The sequence below is a fragment of the Ceratotherium simum genome, chromosome 5 (genome assembly GCF_057802395.1).
Source record: "Ceratotherium simum simum isolate JZ-2026a chromosome 5, ASM5780239v1, whole genome shotgun sequence".
In the NCBI taxonomy this organism is placed as follows: Eukaryota; Metazoa; Chordata; class Mammalia; order Perissodactyla; family Rhinocerotidae; genus Ceratotherium; species Ceratotherium simum.
The window spans coordinates 75,869,659-75,885,526 of NC_141904.1; the positions used below are offsets into that span (position 1 = coordinate 75,869,659).

At 36.6% G+C, this 15,868-nt stretch overlaps 1 protein-coding gene across 7 annotated transcripts in view; it reads left to right on the forward strand.

Annotated features, from left to right (window-relative positions):
- Window positions 1-15,868, forward strand: part of CNTN4 (contactin 4) — an 892,715-nt gene that overhangs the window by 250,886 nt on the left and 625,961 nt on the right. Inside the window, exon 4 of one of the 7 annotated variants that reach the window (XM_087431363.1) lies at window positions 5,537-5,708. The exons of the other annotated variants lie outside the window; for them this stretch is intronic. The gene's annotated coding sequence lies outside the window, so the exon portion shown is untranslated. The remainder of the gene's footprint in view (window positions 1-5,536; window positions 5,709-15,868) is intronic. 7 annotated transcript variants of the gene reach the window in all.

Sequence of the window (15,868 nt, forward strand, 5' to 3'; positions counted from 1 at the left end):
AAGAAAACTAATCTCTCTGACTCCCAAACCTGTACTTTTCTCCCTTCAACATATAGGAGATAGGTAATTTATATGTCTTGTTTTTAAGCTTTACAATAACCATGTAAGGTAGATATTACTTTGCCCTTATGTTATATATGTGGAAACTCTGTCCAGGGTGTCTTCGTTAATAATTCCTTGGAGATGTGGTTTAGGTCTAGATCTGTCTGTCTCCAAAACCTATTCTCTTTTCACTGTACCATAATGCTGTCTCCAAAAATTATCAAAGTCTAATGTCTTTCCTCTTTTTATAGACCTCTGTGGAGGTGGAGAATAACTGGTCAGCATCCTCTTCAGAGTGGCTGTTTATATAATTTAAAGTCACCTTCAAGGTGGTATTGATAGCAGGCTTCATAAAGCATGGAATGTAGTAATTCTGCCAAAGACTGAAACAATAAATAGTAAGGTAACGCATAATCTATAGCCTTAATGTAGGTGATTTCCTACAAATAGAAAATAAATAATGCGTATTGCATATTTCCAGTTATGTGATCGCATCTTAATGATCACTGAAGAATGGAATATTTATAACAGACTAGGCAACTTTATGTTCCTGCCGTCTAAGAGCCAGAGTTTTGCTTGCATGTGTGCTATAATGTTTCAGTGCAACTCATTAACCTTGTGTTGTGTGGGTAACATGGTCGAGTTCAACTAAATTAAGTTTGGAAATCAGAGTCTTAGATTTCAGCTCTAGTGCTAAAACCGCCTGACAATGAAACTTTAATTTTCAATCCTTTGAGCCATCCTCTATAAAATGGAACTATTTCTCCCAGAGTTGTTGTCAGGATATTTATAAAGTGTCTAGTACAGTGTCAGATATGAACACAATAAATTGAAAGTGTCATGATATTATCATAATAGTTGCAGCACTTGCTGTTTTTATTCTATTTTGTTGCTATTGTATTTCCAAGGACCACTAAGTGTTGGCATGTCAGAGGAGGAAAGGGTGTTACTGGAATCTTTGAAAGTGATGACAATAGAATTTTCGTTTTCAAAACTCTCGAATGTTAGCCTGAGTTAGATCATTTCAAAAGAACCTTCTGGCATTTTTTAACAATATGGCCATTCTAGATCTCTTTTAATCTAATTGGATCCCTGGAGGACAGTTAAATAGTTATAATGCAGGCCTTGCTTAAGAAGAAACTAAACTGAATGGATAGTGTATTTCATTTTGTTTTGGACGTTGCAAGTAAAAGGAAAAATTATGCAAAATCTGATCTTGTGAATCTTGGTTTCCTGGTAATTGAAAGCACCTATTAGTGATTCCAACGAAGTTAAAGAAAAAAATTCTATTGTTACTATTTTTAAGAGAGCCATGGTGAATCTAGGCCATTGCCATGACAATACCAAGTCTTGCAATTTCTTTCTTTCTTGTTTTTGCGTGTGTGTGTGTGTGTGTGTGTGTGTGTGTTTTGTTCTGCCTCGAAACTACTATTTTCATAGTCCACAAAATACTATTAATAGTGGTGCAATTTAACTTTGTATTGGAGGCATTTTTCAAACCATTTATTTATCCTTTGGGGATAAGGAAGTTACAATACAGTATTTTATATATTGTGTGTATTTCACCTGGTAACTTAAGCACATTTCTAAATTTTCAATTTTGAGAGATCCTACAGTGGTTATTTGGTTTAATATTATTATTTTATGGTGGGAGAAAAGACTGTAAGGGCATCTGAAACGGTTGTAATAAGTACAGGTAATAATATATCCAGCATCTCTTTTCTCTTCCTCAGTGCCGTGTTACCTTATTTGGTTCAGTCTGGTATTTTCTTTCATCTGTATTTGCTCATTGTTTCTAAAGATTCTTCTTCCTGAAACACAGCTCTTCTTAGTCCCTCATGTGGATAAAAACATTCTCTATTATCTATGAAAAAGAGAGTCTGATCTTGACCTTCAGTGTTCTTTATGTTCTGTCCTCAATTTACCTTTCAAATCTCTGTGCTGATTATGTTTTCTACTACTCCTCAGGCCCACTCAAATTAATCTTAATGATGTGGAATTACATTAAACACAAATTTATCTTTGAAAATTCTACTGTACTCAGTTAATAATAAGGGAACAAGGAAAGGAGAGAATGGAAGGAGAAAAAAAGTGGAAAAGAGAGAGAATGGAGAAGGCAGTTATTTCTTCCTTGCATTTCACTAGTGATCCTATTTGCCTAGGTGAGACTGAGATGAGATGTGAGATTCTGTTCTTCTTCTAGTTCCCAGGTGCCTCTTTCGTGTGAACATCTTGCTAGGCCTAGTGTGATCGAGTTTAAATATAAATAATTTTTATACCATGTGCCCCCTAAATACAAGTCAAAAGTCAACTAGGTGTAGTGTTCCATGAAGAAACAGTCATCTGTTCCAAGGCTAGGATAAAATAAAACAAAACAAAAACACAACAATCTGTCTGTATTGGGCCTGTTGAAAGAAAATAAAGTATGTCCATCCTCAACATGGCAACTCCACAAAGAATTAGGGTAATTTTGATTGTATCTTATTTTCAACTTATTCTTTGAGCTGTAACCCTCAACTCTACTCTATTGCTTTCTCTGTTGGAAGTCTGTCTGTGTTTGGAAAGTTCTCGGCTGTATCCTTACATAAGAAGTGAATCTACAGGTGAAAAACATGTTCATATCATGTCCTTAAGTGAGAGCCCAGGAAACTAAATTCAGGTAAATTTGTCAGTTTGCATCCAAATAAATTCATTTTATAGGTTGTCCACAAGAGATTAAACATCAGGACCTAAATTCTGGGATTCTGACTTAAAATTCCTACCTTTTTTCATTCATAACACGCTTTCCTGGGTTATAATTCACCACTTTGTTAAAAAAAAAACAAAAGGGTGGGGGACAAAACCCATCTTGACACAGTCTGTATCTCTTCTTAAAACTTGGATTCAAAGTCATATCTTTCTAAGATTTATTGTCAACATTGTCTTGTTGACTATGTTTGCATAACTTGCTTTAATAGCTGAAGAATGTGATGTTTAATGAGTTGCATCCAAAAGTTTTAAGGCGAAAATATTCATGCTTAGCTATAGTTTGTGGAAACCCAAAATAATAAGGATTCACATTTAATGTGTGTGACCTCTTAGATCTAGCTATATTTAACTTTCATTTTCCAATAATATTTATTAAGCATCTGTGTGTGTGTGTGTGTGTGTGTGTGTGTGTGTGTGTACAGGGATGTCCTGATAGAAGAATAAATGGTATATAAGGAAAGAGTAGTTTCTAGCATAAAAAGAAAACAAAAACCCAAAAAAAGCTTATAGAAAATACACAGATCTACAGAAGAAAAATTACTGGATTTCTAAATGTCATACTCTATGATTTTGGGGGAAAACCTCTTGGATGGGACATGTAAAATATATAAGTTGCTTTTCCGGGTTTTCCTTTAAAATGTACAGAGGCAAATTACAAAAGCTATATTTGAAAGCTTAAATTACCCCTCATCAGATTTTTAGATTATTTTCAAGGAAATTAAAACACAAACCACCCTTGAAAATATAACAATATTAATTATAGTGATGATGTATAGTGGATCAATGAGGGTAGAACATCTTTCCACTGGTAGAAAACCTCACTTGGCTTTGGGCTGAGTCTTTTTTTTTTTTATTTTTTTTGACATGGAGAGAGAATCCATTGAAACTTTTTTCTCTAGCTCCTAGAAAGACTCAGAGTATTTGAGCCTTTAGCTTTCTTGGCCCACCTGAGTATCATTAAATTCACCTCAGGATCCATAAGCACTATTATTTTTTCTATTAAACTTACCTGCAGATTTATTTAAGCAAGAACCTACTTAATGATTCACTGTGGCTTTACAATTCAGTATTTTAAAAATGTTAATATAGCTACCTCACCTCTCTTTTTCCTACCTCCTATATTGAGACTTCCATTTCATCTATGTTTTCAGATAGTCTGAATTTATATATGGATGTATATGCACATGTACCTAGTCAATGGGACTCAAAACCACTTCTTTACTTGAACCACCCTTTCTCAACCTACTTTATCTCCAAGTTCTCCTGCCATTTATTTTGACATACTACAAATTTATAGGAGCTAATGAACAAGTCTTCATTATTACCAAAGCATTTCTAAACCTGGGCATTATCAAGACTGTTCTTTAATATGTATGAATTCTACATATTTTGGATGGTTATTTGAGATGTAAAATATGAATGGACTGGGGTCTTCACGTTTCCTTAAATAATAACAGAAAGAATTAATTGAACTGAAGTGTAAGACTATAAAATCTCTGACTGTATTAGGAAATCACTATTGCACCATTACATAATACACTATTGAAATGTAAAGTTGTGACTACAAAATAAGGAAACATTTTCTTCTCTGCTTAACTTACAGTCACACGTCAAGCATTATAAAGAAGCGAGGAGGAAAATGCTAATGCAAAATTGGACGGTGAATTAAATTTTTGTCTGTGTGTTGAGCTAAGCCTAAGGCCAAAGTAGGGAACCATATCAATGAAAATAGTGATTCACTGATTTTAAAACATAGTCCTCCCCATTTCTTTTGAGTTTTGGAAAGCTAGCATTTTAAACTCCCATTCACAAAGCAGGTAAGAATAATTTGACTTTCCCCTCTCAGTATTCTAATCATACTGTTACTCTTGTTCTTGCATTAATTAAAAACAAAAATCAGAGCCATTATTATTTAACAACCTGCATTATTCCCTATAAGTATCAAATGACAAGATACTGATATGAAGAGCAGGAGGTTCTAAGGAAGCCTCAGCTGTACAGAGATTAGTAGGAGGTTGCAGCAATTAAAAGAGTTATCAGAAATCACAAGTGTTCCTAATTTTAGGCAGAGTATGATGACCCCCATTACACATAATGGTTTTACCCTCAGGATTTGAGCCCAGGCAGCAGAATGTCCAGGATATATTAGAAACTTGATGCTTCCTTTCTCTTGCTTGGAAAGTAGAAATATATTTATATTTTCAAGAAAGCACATGGTTATTCTCTGAGGTCGAGCCCTGTATAGCATCTAATGGTAAAAATTACAATACTTGTAACAAAGTAAAAAAAATAAATTAATTAAAAAACAAATAATAATTCCATTGATTTGAGACTAGCTTCTTTTCTTATATCTACCCTAATAGTGTAGTGTTTTAATCATTTCTCCTAAAAAAAATGTTTCCTTCTTGAGAATGTCTGGGTCTGTATATAATGTTATCATTCTTTTGATATAGGGTACAGTTCTCCATGCTGGTAGTCTCTTTTCACATTTAGTTTCCCATAGAGTCTGTGAACTCACTGAAATTGCTGACCACAGTGCCAGTACACAGCCTTACTGATAAAATGCCCAGTCGTGGTTAATTGAGTATCAACACCACTTTTAGTTCTAGAACATGGAATAAGTTTTTGTTTTTGTTTTGTCTTTGCATTCTCTCTTCTCTCTCTTTTTTTCTCTTGTGTGTATGTGTGAAGAAGATCAGCCCTGAGCTTACATCTGACGCCAATCTTCCTCTTTTTGCCAAGGAAGATTGGCCCTGGGCTAACATCTGTGCCCACCTTCCTCCACTTTATATGGGATGCCGCCACAGCACGGCTTGCCAAGTGGTGCGTCACTGTGCGCCCGGGATCCGAACCTGCGAACCCTCAGGCTGCAGCTTTAATACACACAACTGGATTCACAGACTGAGGCCAGTAGGAAGGTTAGTTACCCATATCTAAAGACGTCATGTTGTAAAATGTGTTTCTGATATTTAATATCTTTAAAAGTGCTTAATACAGGGCCAACGTTAGTCGTTCTGTGGAATGCTTAAATCCATTAAAATAAAAAAAATGTTCACTAATAATATTATGTTGAAGAGAACTGTTTCATAACTGTGATGCTTTGGTTTGCCTGAAATCATAAAATGGTCATGAAAATGACTTACAAAAAATCTGAGTTAGAGTGTACCAGAGTCAAGTTTAATGGCATTCAAAAGAATGAAATGAGTACAGGATAGGGGAGGGTAGGGCGACAGAGTGATGGAATGTCCCCTACTGCTTCTATTCCTGTTTGATCTGACAACATTGGAAGGATAACTGCTTAATGATTAGACTGTTTGATTCAAAACCATTTGCATATTTTTCATCAGAGAAAGTGGTTCTGTAATTTATGGAGTGATCCTCTTATTCTGAATATGGTGGTGATCTCAAAGGCAGGTATCCTTTGACTTTTTTATAAGTGAATGGATTATCTGATTTATTGCTTACAAGTTTCAATGTGTTTTTATCATAGATTAAAAGAATCATAGAATTCTAGAAGTTTATCCCATTGTTGCTCAACCAGGGTGGGAGGGGTGGCCATAGACCAGCTTTTCAAATTACATGCTAGGTCCCACACCTGCCTCTTTCTGTGAAAGAAGATCAGGCAGACATCTGTGAAGACCCCACCTCCCTGGTGAGAGTGATAAGCTTCATTATCTACGTGAAAAGTGTGATGTAAAAGCAACAAACTGAGGCATAGGGAAATCCCCAAGTTACTACATTACTTGGGGATTTCATGTTTATATCCAGTGAGAATTCAAATCCAACTTCCCTGTTTGTGTTTGGCTGTCGTTTTGAGGTGGAAATGAGAGGAGGTGTAGAGTGGTTTCTGAGCTCTTCCATATCCTGGACACTGCATTTGTGGAAGAATGGATTGATACTTGAGGATGTTCCTTCTAGTTCTTTTCCCTCTTTTCTAACTCAGTAAGTAATCTCACCGTTCATCATATTAAGCCAGCCATGTTAGCTTCCCATTGAACTTGGGGTAAAGACCAACATTCTTTTCATGGCTCACACATCCCTGCATGTCTTTCAAGTTTCTGTTTTTTTGCATTTATTCAAGGCACTTATTAACTTTTAAAAGTCTGCTCACATGTCACCTTTCAATAAAGCTTATCCTTAGCATCCTTTTTAAAATTACAACCCCCACCTCCAGTGCTCTGAATCCCCTTTATCCTTCTCCACTTTTTCTTTTTTTCCTCTAGCACTTATCACTGCATCTGTCTCTGCATCCTAGACTATAGACACAAAGAGGGTACTGATTTTGTCCAGTCACTAATAACTCAAATGTCTAGCCTAGTGCCTTTGCACATAGTAGACTCTCAATAAATATTTGTTGAATGACTATTGGATGAATGAATATTTTTGTTTCTTTCATTATTATTTATTTTTTGCTCCCCCACTAGACTAAAATGCTTGAAGATAGGGAACATGGTATGTGGTTTGCTTTTTGTGTTCAGAATTGTATTCCCAGTGGGTTGTACATAATAGTCATGTAATTCATATTTTTGAATGAATGAATTAACCATGAAAAGGGCTTGGAAGAATTTTAATATTCACATATCTCTTCAACTTTTCCCTCCAGTCCTCATAGAAGCTCAAAACTAATGTGATGCTGATTTTTCATTAAATAATTTCTTTTGGCAGGTGATTGGGAAACATGCTAAATAATCAAGTGCATGTAGTTGTAATATTTATAATACAGCAGTTAGCCAAGTCCTGTAAGTAGACAAATATATTTTCAGTGGAGGAATTAAAACCAGCATCTGATTACCTTGTGCTGTTTGGTTTAGATAAGAACAATTTCACCTCATTTAAATAAACAATCTACATGTTTTTCATATAAATGATGATACAGGCTCTGATAATAATGGTTTATGTTCCCGCTTAGAGTACGAAAGTTGCATGAAGGTGATCATCCTCATAATAATCCTTTGTTAAACCCTCGGTGGGTAATGACAAGCACTTACAGTAGCCTTATTTATTTATTTGTATTGAGGACATATGCTTCAGAGGCTTAAAACTTAAAAGACTGAAGCAGTAATGTGAAAGAGTCATAAATGGTTTTTAATGCTTGCTGAATGCACAGAAATACGATAAATGTGTGAAAAGTTTTGAAAATAATGATTTTCTGTGACTAATTGATTAACGAAAAGACTGATGAACATGATGGCTGGAAATATGTCATAGGATACAGAGTCTAAAGGGCAGTGAAATATATGGATAATTTGTACCTTCTTCTTTCTTCAGCATAGGGTATGACATATGCAATGCTGAGAGGTCCATAGAGGAAGGGTACCCATCCTTCAAAAACTCAAATCAAGGGTGTGGTTGACATTTGGCACCCTATTCCAATCCTTAGTGTCTTCTGAAAAGCATGAATTTAAAAGGGAAAGAAATGTTTCCAAAGGCAATTCCACTGTCTTGCAGGACTGGCTAGCTGGTTTTCAGAGCCTGACCAGAAATGTTTTATCTCTTCAGTTCTGGAAAAGGTGAAAACAGACTGGAGATGATAGAGCAATTGAACAGGAGTCAGAACATCTGAGTCTAGTGTCAGGTGGGCTCTAATAAATTGTTTGACTTTGGAAAAATCGCTTTATTCCTAATCCCACCCATCCCCAATTTTTAAGGTAGGGAGGAGTGCTGAGGTTAGAGGAATTAGTCTTTTTTTTTTTTTTTTAAGATTTTATTTATTCAGTTTTTTACCCCCAAAGCCCCAGTAGATAGCTGTATGTCATAGGTTCACATCCCTCTAGTTGCTGTACGTGGGACTCGGCCTCGCGTTGGACGGAGAAGCGGTGCCTCAGGGCACTCCCGGGATCCGAACCCGGGCCGCTAGCATCAGAGCGCACACACTTAACCGCTAAGCCACGGAGCCGGCCCTGAGAGGAATTAGTCTTGAAGGTTCATCCGGTGATTACGGATATAGGAAGCAATGTTGTCCTTTAGTGAACATCAGAAAGGCTGTGAGGTAGGCCCTGCATGGCTGAGGGGAGTCTCACTCCCTGACCGTAGTGGCTGGTTAAAGACCTAGAGATGAATGAAATGATTACTCTGCCTGAAATTATTTCCTCATCTCTAAAATACAGTCATGCGCTGTATAAGGATGTTTCGGTCAACGACGGACCGCATGTACAATGGTGGTCCATAAGATTAGTACCATATAGCCTAGGTATGTAGTAGGCTATACCATCTAGGTTTGTGTAAGTACACTCTATGATGTTCACACAATGATGAAATTGCCTAATGACGCATTTTTCAAAATGTGTCCCCGTCGTTAAACAACGCACGGCTGTAGAAGACTCCTCTTCTGTACCTCCCAGGAATGCTGTGATTTTCAAATGTAGAAGTGTTTGTAAACACTGAAATCCAAGGTAAGAATTCAACAAGTATGGACGTCATGATCATACGCTACACACTCTTCAAAATGGACACATTGCTTAGAATTGGCTTGATATCTTGAAGCAAGTTTTGTTTTTTTTGTCCACTGCACCCCATACCCCAAGAACACAATTTGTATCATTAGGCAGATTTTCAACTGGTATAAGCATGTATTAAAACTTTAAATCTGTTAATGGGTTCTAAATAGGATTTTGATGTTTGGCAGAATTGACAAAAATAATATTTAGCATCTAAAACAGATATTAAGATGTGATTTTAAAGCTTTTATAATCCTATTTGGACAGATAGATTACATATGAATATAGTATGCGGAAGCATTTTAAAGAATTTCAATTCCAGAAAAGCTATTTAAAGGTCAACCTAATTAAGACAATGTTTTTGAACCAATATAAAGTAGATACTATTATTGGAAATTCATTGCAGCAGCACAGAATGGCATTTCACTTACAGTTTAAACTTTTATGGTTAATTTGGAAAGGAAAAATGATCTTTTTGGGGTTCCTGATCTCTGACTGAAATGACATTTTAATCAATAATAATGATTTCTTTGCTATGATTAGGAGAACTTTTGTTCTCCAAGATGCATGGCAAGAATAATTAAGTAGCTCTATTTTAGAACCCCTAAAGGAAAGGGTTCTTTTGTAATGTAACTTCCTATCTAATCAGCAAAGGAAAATGGGCTCCTCAGGTAGAAGGTGATACTCAGGGACATTTATTTACAATCTTCTGTCCAAAGGTCATGGAATAAATTGGTTTGTGAGGGAAATCCAGGATTACTCATCCCTGGCTCCCAGACGGAGCTTCTGATAGTACAGGTAGGCTGTGTGGGAAGATCACCCAGCTCCCTTAAAATCCTTCTATAGTGAAGTTTACTTCTGTGCTTCTTAATGCAGTTGAACTCTAATACCTAGAAAGAAGAGTTGCTCTTTTCCCTTGATGTCATGTCAGCTGTTTATGTTAAGAGCTTAACTTAAAAATGTGACCTCTCAAAGATTGCTAGCAAATGACCTGTAACTACTCAGTATTCTTCAGAGTAGCTATTTGAGAATCTGTTACACTAACTAGAAATCTCTGAAGCGTCACTCACTTGTCTCATATCTGTGTGTAAAGTGGAACATCGTACTTTCCTGATGTATCATTCTGAAGTGACAAGATTTATTTGAAAAAATAAGACTATGTTTCTAATGAGAAATAATTATTAGAAGCAATAAAATATTTATGTTTTAGTCATTAAACACGATTGACTGTGAGGAAATTAAAAAGGCTTGAATGCCAAAACTATCATAAATACAGAAAATATAAATGAATGTTTAAATTTTTATTTAATGATGAAATAAAAGGAAGATCACATTCTTTTTGCTCTGCGATACTAATCAAGTGTCACTGGTTGAAATATTGATAAAATAAATGAGAAAAAGATTAATGACCTTTTTGAAATGTTAGACCTATATTTAGATATAATTTAGCATTTTATGCCATAATCTGTTACTTATTTTCGCAAGTTCACGCTACAGTGATGATTGTTATAGAGTGACACACTTTAAAAGATGAAAATCCATCTGACAATATACATATAGTGTGACATCTTAAAAAATCATTGTGCAAATCTGCTCCAATCAAAAGAGGTTTAATGATACTGCATATTGTTTGAAATTAATCAACAAGTTGATGACACTAAGCGGCTTCTAGTTTTTCTAAATATATGGCATATCTTTGCCACAAAGTAGAAATTGCTACCTACAGACATTTTCTGGGGCATTATTTTGTCTTACACAGGATGTCTGTTAGAGAAGTGATTTATAAATAAACGTCAGCTTTGCCAAAATGCCATGCTATTTCTATTTTTCTTGATATGTCAGAAGTCATCCTCCCTTTTCCCCTTCACTTCTTTTCTTTTTCTTCTTTATTTTTAGCCAATACTGAAGGAGATTGGTCATTTTGAAGATAGAAAATATGTTACTGTGGCCTTATTCTCTTCAGGGCCTTTCAATACTCAATAACGTGACTGCCTCAGCTTCTCTAGCAAAAAAGGCCACACAGGTACATCAGTTAAGTTACAGATCCTATTCTGCTTTTTCTAGAGATAGAGGAGGCCAGTGATTGCCTAAGTACAAAGCTCCTGCCAACTGCTGAAAGGCACTGAGGCTGGAGCAAAATTCAACTCATCTTCCCAGGGGCCTGCCTCCAAACAGGCCTGCCTGCCTGCCTGTCTGAACATCTCCAAACGAAAATGATTCTTCTTTTCTTTTTTATTTATCAGTCTTCAATCACTGTTTTTATGTCATGAAGTGTCACCAGGTTTATGTGCCTGTCCACATTTCATAAAGTGAGAGGACACATGACAAAAATCTGAGAATAGCATCATAAATCATCCATGCTTCTGAATTGCTTGGAAATGTTAAATGCCTTGGTTTCGGTCCAGATGTTCAACTCGCCTCTTTTATACCAGCCTGACATACATCAATTGAAAAAAAAAAAAATAAGAAAAAGAACAGCTGCTTCTACAAAACCTCTGCTGTTTGCTTTCAACTTAAGATTTGGTGTGTTTTTCTTTTTTCTCTTAACTTTGCCATTTATTGACTCATAGGACTCCCTACCTTACAGGAAAGCTGTTTTCTACAACTCAGGAAAGATAAGGAAATGTGAGATAAACACCTACTATTCTGTTACTGGGCGACAATAAAGTGCTAATTGTTGAATAAACTCTTGTGGTCCCAGGACTGGGTTGTGAGACTCCACTATAAATTTGAAGACATCAGTAATCCATGCATCAGATAGAAAATGATTTTCTGTGTTGCACTATTCTTCTAACTGTTCCTATTGAGCTATCTAATTGAAATAGAATAATTCTTATTATACATTCTCTAATCCAACTCAGAACATTTACCTATTTTATGTTCCTAGTAATTGTGCAATAAATATTAGTGGCAATGGTGATGATGATGATGATGATGATGTATTTTTTGATAAGAACCAAGAGTTATGAGAGCACACGAAAGGCAGATTACCTTTCACTTTTAGACAGGGGCAACTATGAGAAAGTCAAGGAAGGCTTCAAAGAGGTGGTGATATTTGAAGTGGGTTTTGAAGCGTAAGTACTTGTATATCATCAGGCAGTCTTTGAGATAATGACAAGTGTTCTTGATAGATTAAGCTCAGTCCACAGTTGCCACTGTTCCTTTAGGTCTTTTTACCTTGAAAATTCCTCTCTCTCAATTTTCATGTTTTCTTAATAATTCTGTGGAAGGGGACATTTGTAGAAAAAAAATTGTATGATTAACATTTAATATGCTGTAATATTTCTACTTTTGATGTTTGCTGTTTCCTTTCACACAGGTTGTGTGCTGACCCTGCATTGACTCATTATTCATCATTGTACAGTTCTGAGATAGTGTTAAGGCACAGCTGTATTAACACTAAAAGAAAATGATGGAGAGCTCTTCTCATTCCAGTTTCCAGATACTATATCCAGTGATTTTTTTTTTTTTTAAACATGAAGGTGTTATTAGTGTTTCTGATAGCTCCACTCTCTGATAGGAAGCAAATAGCTTGCATAGCACACTGTCTTTAATATAAATGCCATCTCAAACTGTGCTTCATTAAACAGAGTATTGATAGAATGATTGGTCGTACCTGCAAGGCACAGTCTTTCTCTCTATCTCCTTCACCCACACGCAGGTTGTTAAGTCACTAAGGGATGTGTTGTCCCTCTGCACTAAAAGCTTTCCTCTCTGGAGATGTGATATCTTCCCAGGAAAGGTCAGGCAGGTTTCATTATCTTTGCACACTAACACACTAGTTTTAGATTTGAGTTTCTTTAAAACAAAAAAAAAGAGCTCTTTTACAGCTAAGAAGATGGTAAAACTAAAGCTGCTCAGAATATTTATAATATATAAGTTTGCATAAAATATTTTTAATAAGCAAACAGAATGCCAACACAAAGGTTTCTTTTTCCAAAAGAATGGGTTAGTAGAAGGATGAACTCCCACTAGCTGTTGTGGTGATGTGATGGTGTTTTTGTTTTTGTTTCTTTCTGTGAGCAAGATTAGCCCTGAGCTAACATCCATTGCCACTCCTCCTCTTTTTGCTGAGGAAGATTGGCGCTGGGCTAACATCCATGACCATCTTCCTCTACTTTATATGGGATACCGCCACACCACGGCTTGACAAGCGGTTCGTTTGTCCTCGCCCGGGATCCGAACCTGTGAACTCGGCTGCAGGCCACTGAAGTGGAGCGTGCAAACTTAACTGCTACACCACCAGGCTGGCCCCACGTCATGGTTTTTTATGTTGTCTGTATGAAATGGAGTAGTTGCTTGCAGTTTCATTATTTTGAGTGTATGTAGTGTAAAACCTAGATGCCACCTTGTGATTCGGGGCTTGAATTCTGTGATTACTCATTGCATTAATTTAGGTAAGATAAATAGATGCAACAAATGGACTCAATAAAATAGAATTTTATTTCTCAAGTTCTTAAAAATCCAGGTGGTTCTGTGTCCAGCAGTGGGCAAGGGAGGTGGTCATTTGAGCTACATAGTTATGTGGGATCCAGGCAGATGAGAGTTCTTCCTCTTCAACATGGGCCTTCCAGGATGATACTGGGCATCACCGTTCCAGTCAGCGGGATGAGAGAAAGAACTTGGAGCAGCTTGTAAGTGATTTTATAGGACAGGCCTTACTTCCATTTACATTGGCGGGACTTGACTTCAGTCACATAGCCTTCCTTGGCTATTCATGGGAAGCTGGGAAATATTATCTAGCTTAATGCCTTGGAAAAAGGGAAAAAATGGGTCTTGCTGGACAGGCAGCAGTCTTTGCTACACTCACACATTCTTTCATTCAATATGTTTTGGGAGCAACCTATTTATTAGGCATTGTGCTAGGTGCTGTGTTTATCATTTCATTGACCCATTGGCCTTCTCATGGTGCATCAGAGAAACAGCTAATTAATTTATGTCTTGCGTTAGAGAAATGATTCTAAAGATCCAGTTAAAACATATGGGAACTGGAGACTTTAGGCTCAGCTCCTCCTTTTTTTTTCTTTTTGAGAAGAGAAGGATTACAAATATAATTCTGATAGTGGCATTATTTTTCTGCCCTTTGAATCATCTTTAGTAAGAGGAGAATTTGCATCGTTGTTATTAGTGTTTTGTAAGAGTGCATCTTTTTATTACTGGTATTAGAGGAAAGGAAAGGTTATACCATAGTTCCATAAATGTTTCAGTGTAAGGCACTTTATTCAGCCACCATCCATGCATTAACAATTTTTCTTTTCATTGTCGTGTAGGTCAAATGAGGGCAGACATGTTGCTTGTGCTTCGTATGCTCCCCATTCATTGCCTAGCACATTCTCTTATAGAATAGAGGTATGAATTTTTTTTTTTGGCTGAGGAAAATTGGCCCTGAGCTAACATCCATGCCCATCTTCCTCTACTTTATATGGGATGTTGCCACAGCATGGCTTGACAAGCAGTGCGTCAGTGCGCACCCGGGATCCGAACCTGCAAACCCTGGGCCGCCGCAGGGGAGTGCAAATGCTTAACTGCTTGCGCCACCGGGCCGGCCCCAAGGTATATTTGATCCTTTAAATAGGGTCATGGAATAACCAAAGCAGCAGAAAGGATTAAGACAATTTTTCTGATAATCAGATCATAGAACTCATTTTTTTTCTTTTACTTGCCTTTCTTTTCTTCCTTTTCCTCTCTCCCTCTCTCCCCCTCCCTTCCTCCTTCCATGTCTGTCTGTCTGTCTGTCTGTCTTCTCTGTTTCTCTTATCTCTCCAATATGGGTAAAATTCTTCAAGAAATATGCAGCTCTGTCTAGTGTAGAGGGAAAAATCATAAGGTTACAAGTTCTGGGTTCTGTTCCCACTCTTGCCTGCTAACTTCTGATAGTACCTTGGACAGTTAATTTTATTAATGTGGTTGACCTCAGTATACTAATCTAAAAAAGAAAGGTGTTGCATCCAGCGTATCACAGGCTTCTTTAAGTCAATTTTGTTACCTAACTGCTATGTTCGTGTGAAGTGTTGGTTAAGGACATGAGATGGATGTTTATAAAATAAAACATCGAGAAGGGGTCAGGGGATATGATTTATTGTTAAAATCTTATCTCAAATATCAAACTGCTGGGATTTGAATCTGTTGTCACCACTTGATTCAGCTATGTGACCTTGGGAACAATATGTAACCTTTCTAAGGTACAGTTTCCTCATTAGCTTAAAGAATTGTGCGTTATAAGTAGTATCAGCTCCATAGTGTTTGGGTGAGAATTTAATTAAATATTATCTGTCTCTTAGTATAAGTTCTCAAAGAAATGTTGATCGTTTGAAATAAAAACATCATTTCCTTTCCTCAGTCCTTTCTATTTTGACAGAAATTAGGGAAAATGGAATGAGGTTTTTCCAAAGCAACCCTTCAGCTTTTCTGGGCAGTTTGGATATTGCCAGTGTATCTCAGCCCTGGGGATGACATTAAGGTTTGCATCGGTGTTTGTCAGTTCCAGGGATCTGTTTTTCTCTTTTGATTCTTTAAATCATTTGGATAAAATATTAAAGAGCCGTAGGATCAGATGTTGAAGATTGGAGGCAGGAAATAGTTGAAGAAAATGAAATGAGTCTATTTTACATTTATATAGCTCTGTGGAACAGGTGAGATAG